Genomic DNA, 7353 nt, shown 5'->3' on the forward strand with positions numbered 1-7353 from the left:
CGGCCCATCATGTCTGTGCTGACCCACCACCTGCCTGCACATGGTCCCCATTCCTCCACTCCCTCCTGGGCACGTGCATGTCGGAATGTCTCCACCACTCCCCCCAACAATTCGTCCCAAGCCCCCACCACTTTCTGTGTCAAAGTTTTACCTCCTAAATTTCATTTCAACTCGCTCTCACCTTAAATCTACGTTCTCGAGTGTTTGATCTTTTCACCTTCGGACTGTCATCCAATCAATGCCTCCCGTAATTTCATAAACCTCTATTAGGTCTCCACTCAGCCTCCAACCTCTCCCTTTTAAGTTCAATTTTAAAAAAAATTTAGACATACAGCCTGGTAACAGGCCCTTTGGCCCACCAGCCTGTGCCGTCCAAATACACCAATTAACCTACAACCCCCGGTATGTTTTCAACGGTGTGAGGAAACTGGAGCCCCCAGAAACACGGGGAAAACGTACAAACTCCTTACAGACGGCGCCCGATTCTAACCCAAGTCACTGATGCTGTAATTGTGTTGTGCTATCTGCTATGCTAACCTTGTACCGTCAATCATGGCAACAACCTATTAATTTCTTCTATACTCTTTGCAAAACCTCCACATCCTTCCTACAGTATGGTGACCAGACTACACAAAATGATCCACTGTGGCCTAACCTGAGTCATAAAATAGAACAGTGGTTCTCAACCCTTTTCTTTCCACTCACATCCCACCTTAACCAATCCCTATGCTATCGGTGCTCTGTGATTAGTAAGGGATTTCTTAAGGTGAGGTGTAAGTGGGAAGGGAAGGTTGAGAATCACTGCTCTCGACCCAATTGTTACTGAAATATTTTGCTTGAGAAAAATTGTCATCGTCCCATTTCCTTTGGAGTTATGAATCCATGCACAAAACGAGTCAATTACGGACAATTGAAACAGTGGTTTTCAAACTTAAATGTTCTGTGGCTCCCCAGGTTGGGGATGTAGGGTCCATGTTGAGAATGGTTGATCTAATCCTTCCCGACTGCACACCCATAACTCTCCATTTTTCATACCCCCATATGCCTATCTAAAGCCCCTTTTACATCATGGTCATCATCCTTAGGCTCATCTCCTCTGCTTCTCCTTCTCAACAAGGAGTGGGGGTTTTCTCCCCATTACTGGTGCCCTATGCCGGTCCGCTACTCCCCCAGAGTCTGCAACCCCTCGTGGCTGTTGCCAAACACAGTTGCCCGCCACCTTGGGCACAGCAGTTGCAGGATTTTATAATAAACCATCGTATGCTCCTTTGATGGGGCGATTAAAGCCTGATTGGAGGCAGCAGGAGTCAGACTGGCTGGTGGGACCCCACGGGAGAGCACCCCGTCTCCGTTCTCCGCAGGCCCGCTCCAGTATAATTTTGAGATTCCTTTTCCTGTTTGCGGGGCAGAATTACCACTTACTGGTCGTGCAAAAAAAACTGTACACAGCAAGAACATGAAAACAAATAAAGAACTGTAAACAGATAACAAATGTAAACAATCAGGCTGTGCAATACAGAGAGAATTTAAAAAAAATCAATAAAGTGCACAAATAAAATTCCTTAAATGAGTGCCTGATTGAGTTTGTTGTTGAGGAGTCTGATGGTGGAGGGGGAACAGCTGTTCCTGAACCTGATGGTGCGAGTCTTGCAGCACCTACACCTCTTTCCTGAAGGCAGCAGCGAGAACAGAGTGTGTTCTGGGTTGCGTGGGTCCTTGATGAATGCCGCTACACTCCGACGCCAGCGTTCCCTGTAGATGTTCTCGACGGTGAGGAGGGCTTTGCCTGTGATGTCCTGGGCTGTGTCCACTACCTTTTGGAGGGCTATATGCTCAGGGATATTGGTGTCCCCGTACCAGACCTTGATGCAGCCGGGCAGCGCACTTTCCACCGCACCTCTGTAGAAATTTGCCAAAATTTAACCTTCGTTCCACTGAAGTTGAAAGCTCCAAATCTTTGCCATGCAGTGGAGGCCAGCAGAGGGCAGAGGAGCATCACTGCCGGCAACTGTCCAGACAAGGACGTGAGCAGACCTTTCAATATCAGGATTCAGAATCAGAATCAGAATTTATTGTTATGTACAAGCGACAAAATTTGTTGTTTTGTGGCAACAATCACAGTGCAGACATTCATAGAAACAGGCTTACAATAAATAAATAAAAATAGTGGACAAAAAGGTCAAAGTAAGGCAGTGATCATGCAGGAATCTGATGGTAGTAGGGAAGAAGCTGTCCTTGAGGGCTCATCTTCAGGCTTCAGTACCCTTTTCCCTGATGGGAGCAAAGTGAAGAGGGTACAACCTGGCTGGTGGGGATCTTTGATAAAGGCTTTAAGCCAAGAAACTGGTTTTGCTGCACATTAGTGCCCCGATTCTAATGCAATCACAATCACCAAAAACTCTTGTAAACTTCTACAGGTGTACTGTAGAGAGCACTCTGGTTGGTTGCATTGCTGCCTGGTATGGAGAACAAGAATAAATTCCAGATGATTGTTAACTTGGCCTGTAACATCACGGGCAGGAGACTTCACTCCATTTTCACTTCATCTACATGAGGTCGTGTCTTAAGAAAGCAGCCTCTATCTTCAACGACTCCCACCACCCAGGCCATGCCCTCTTCACTCTGCTACCATCAGGTAAAAAAGTACAGGAACCTAAAGACGAGCACTCAACAGCACAAGGACATCTTCTTCCCTGCTGCCATCAGATTCCCGAATAATCAATGAACTAAAGACACTGCCTTACTTTTCTTGAACTATTATTTTATTTTTTTTATAGTAATGTTGTAAGATGGTTATAATATGAAGGTTTGCACTAAGATGCTGCCACAAAACACCAAATTTCATGACTTGTTCATGACAACAAATCCTGATTCTGAAATCTGATGTCAGCTCTGAAGAGACTCTCTTGCTGAGGGTTAAGCATGCTAACGATATTGAATTTGTGCCCTTAACTCTCACGCATGTGCCAACCGTACACCAATATGCGAACCCACCACACATGTGCTAACCGAAGACTTGCACATGCGCACAGGAAACAAGATGGCTGCGCCCAGCCTACGGACCCTGGGACGCCGACTAACAAGGCAAGTACGCACATTTTGACTCTTACATGCCATGTATCCCTGTTATAGATCATCAAATACAATGTAAACCGCATAAATTTTATATTAAAAAAATTTGGTCGAATGCACAGATGGACGTTAAGTCATAGAGGTTGCAAGTCGGGGAGTACCTGTGTTACCTGGCAATAAAGGTGTGGCAGGGAAGGACCACAGACAAGAGTCCTCCCATCACTGGGCACTGAGGGGCTGAGACTGAGGGGAAGCCCCCTCAACCAACAGAGTGGGAGTGGGGAGGGGGAGAAACGACAAGGTGCCACAGTGGTGGGAACAGGGTATGGAGGGAACGAATGTAACAATCTACATTGAAGAAAATGTATACTATATGACTGACATTACAAGTATAAAAGGACTTGAATTCCTTTTTTTTATTTTGAATATTTCATTTATGATTTTCTAAACTTAAACTCAGTTATCAGCATTATCCGTGTCTATGTTAACAGTATCAGCATTGACTCTTTGGCTTGGCTTCGCGGATGAAGATTAATGGAGGGGTAATGTCCACGTCTGCTGCAGGCTCGTTGTTGACTGACAAGTCCGATGCGGGACAGACAGGCACGGTTGCAGCGGTTGCAAGGGAAAATTGGTGGGTTGGGGTTGGGTGTTGGGTTTTTCCTCCTTTGTCTTTTGTCAATGAGGTGGGCTCTGCGGTTTTCTTCAAAGGAGGTTGCTGCCCACCGAACTGTGAGGCGCCAAGATGCATGGTTGGAGGCGAGATCAGCCCACTGGCGGTGGTCATTGTGGCAGGCACCAAGAGATTTCTTTAAGCAGTCCTTGTACCTCTTCTTTGGTGCACCTCTGTCTCGGAGGTCAGTGGAAAGCTCGCCATAGAACATGATCTTGGGAAGGCGATGGTCCTCCATTCTGGAGACGTGACCCACCCAGCGCAGTTGGGTCTTCAGCAGCGTGGATTCGATGCTTGCGGATTCTGCCAGCTAGAGTACTTCGATGTTGGTGATGAAGTCATTCCAATGAATATTGAGGATGGAGCAGAGACAGCGCTGATGGAAGCGTTCTAGGAGCCGTAGGTGATTCCGGTAGAGGACCTATGATTTAGAGCCGAACAGGAGCATGGGTATGACAACGGCTCTGTACACGCTGATCTTTGTGTGTTTCTTCAGATGATTGTTTTTCCAGACTCTTTTGTGTAGTCTTCCAAAGGCGCTATTTGCCTTGGCGAGTCTGTTGTCTATCTCTTTGTCGATCCTTGCATCAGATGAAATGGTGCAGCCGAGGTAGGTAAACTGGTTGACTGTTTTGAGTTCTGTGTGCCTGATGGAGATGTGGGGGGGCTGGTAGTCATGGTGGGGAGCTGGCTGATGGAGGACCTCAGTTTTCTTCAGGCTGACTTCCAGTTTCCGCAAAACAGGACGTCATGCGCTGGAGAGCTGGCTCTGAATGGACAACTAAAGTGGCATCGTCTGCAAAGAGTAGTTCACGGACAAGTTGCTCTTGTGTCTTGGTGTGAGCTTGCAGGTGCCTCAGATTGAAGAGACTGCCATCCGTGCGGTACCGGATGTAAACAGCGTCTTCATTGTTGAGGTCTTTCATGGCTTGTTTCAGCATCATGCTGAAGAAGATTGAAAAGAGGGTTGGTGCGAGAACGCAGCTTTGCTTTACGCCGTTGTCAATGGAGAAGGGTTCGGAGAGCTCATTGCTGTATCTGACCCGACCTTGTTGGTTTTCGTGCAGTTGGATAACCATGTTGAGGAACTTGGGGGGAGCATCCGAGACGCTCTAGTATTTGCCAAAGCCCTTTCCTGCTCACGGTGTCAAAGGCTTTGGTGAGGTCAACAAAGGTGATGTAGAGTCCTTTTGTTTTGTTCTCTGCACTTTTCTTGGAGCTGAGAACAAAGCATTGACTACAGTTTACAATTATCCGTTTTATACCATTTTCTGCAGGTTTCAAGCTCTTTTCATCCTCCTCCCTCCCCAACCCTCACATTTAACACTTAATTAACCACAGTTACACACACTACAAAGGTATAAGATATATCAGGGGTTTATGGGTTTGTCATGACCCGGCGGCCCGAACTCAGGCTGTTTTCTCTTTCTGACTTTTCCTGGTAAGGATGGTATGGACCCCAACCAATTGAGGGATAGATGGGGAAGGCAGGGCAGTGATGTCCACACTATAATCGTGCTCCTATGGAATTTAGGTATGGTTGCCAAATTTTAAAAAAAGTGTTATACTTTTTTTCTTAAGTTGTAAGTAATTTTCTCCGGGGGAACACAGCTTTGCAGTTCCGTGTTCCAGTGAGTAATGCTAAGGCAGAAGTTGGATTTACAGGGAGTCGCCTTGCACTTCCTGTCCACTGCCAATGCGTTCTTCATGAACTAGATTTGAGATTTGGACAGATTCATTGTAAACCTTACGTCCATGATGTTTCCCAACAGGAACAACTCTGGGTTGCGCGGGAATTCTTTACCTATGTGAGAAGCAGAAGTACCTTCACAGAAATTGCTCGAGACAAAAATTGAGAACAAAGAACATTTATTATACAACAATGCAAAGTTGGGTGCTTCCCCTTACCCTGGGAATTCACACAGATACTGGGGCTGACCCAACTTTTATACATTTCATTTCAGTACAGAGATACCTTCCCCCCCAACACTCTTCTGCCTCCTGGATTGGTTTAGCATTAGGTAATTCTGCCCACGTGGATTCTAACTTCTTATCAGTTTATGTGCCTTCTGCAAACTTGTTAGCCAGGAAGTATCATGTCTTTGTTCTTCACTCATTAATCAATCCCCAAGACTTGCTAAAGCTATCTACTTGTTATCTTGTTTTGAAGATCCTTAGTTTATTACACTTTTACAACCCTTCCTCTTGTTCCAGCATCCCTTCACCCTGATTTCACCCATAATACTTCATCTCTAATGAGCATTTGCTTGACTCCTCACATTCCAGTATCCCTTCACCTTAAGTTAACCCATAATACTTTATTCTTAATTGACACTTGCTTTCAGTATCTCTGGACTCCTAACATTCCAATATCCCTTCACCTTAAGTTAACCCATAATACTTTATTCTTAATTGACACTTGCTTCCAGTATCTCTGGACTCCTAACATTCCAATATCCCTCACACCTATGATTTTTTTTCTAGGACTCACCTTGGTACAGTTGAACTCCTTTCTTGTGTGTAAATAATTTTTGTGAATGAGGTACATCTAATGACAATGTGTAGGAATGACAAGGTGCCACAGTGGTGGTAACGTGGTATTGAGAGAACAACGTACATTGATGAGAATGTATAGATTTGATTGACCCTGTGAACATAAAATGTCTTGAACAGTTTTTATTGTTTGTAAATAATTTATTGTGAATAAAGTACAGTATATATTTTTTAAAATCACATGAAAATAAAGAATCTTGAATCTTCCCAAAGTTCTAGACCTCATCCCATTGTTTCTCTCCAATAAGCAGTTGTTGAACTGTGTCCGTGACCCACATTAGCTGTGACCCAGCATCTCGTACTTCAGAAAAGTGTCCCTCTTCAAACTTTGTTGAATAATAAAATGAAACATCGCAGAAGGAAGCCATTCAGTTCATTTCCCCATCCACCATCTCTTTAAGATAACTTAAGATTAACTAAATCAGTGAATCGCCCCTCTTGGATAGAAATGAAATTGCAGTTCTCCAAAGAACTTCTATGTTGGCAAATTTTTGGATCTTTTTTTACCATTTTCTTTTTCTGAATTGACACATAATCCGTTAATGAGAAATGGGTTGAGAATTTGAGCTCAATTTAGGAAATTCTTCAGAATTAATGGTTTTTCACTGGCTAGTCCTATTATAGATAACCATCTTTTTCAACTATTTTTGTTGGACGTAGGTTTTAAGGAATGGCATAGAATAGGTATTCAAAGTTTAAACAATCTCTTTATTTGAGATAATTTTGCCTCTTGCAAATAATTATCAGCTCAAGTTAATCTTTCCAATGGACATTTTTTTAGATATTTACAAATTAGATATTTTGTTCAGTTTAAGGTTTTGGATTTTCCACCAGTTTCCAAGACTTGATCTATTTTTAATTTATGGCTTAATTTTTGTGGTGGATTAGCATCTTGTATTTATAATACTTTAGTGGATTTAAATTCAGTCTCCATGGCTGGGATCAAAAGCGATTGGGAACAAGATTTGAAAAATATTTTCAGATGAAGATTAGTACTCTCCTCTCAACTTGATGAATGATTCTTCATTTTGTGCAAGGCATTGCTTATTACAATT

The sequence above is a fragment of the Narcine bancroftii genome, chromosome 2, assembly GCF_036971445.1.
Source record: "Narcine bancroftii isolate sNarBan1 chromosome 2, sNarBan1.hap1, whole genome shotgun sequence".
Lineage (NCBI taxonomy): Eukaryota > Metazoa > Chordata > Chondrichthyes > Torpediniformes > Narcinidae > Narcine > Narcine bancroftii.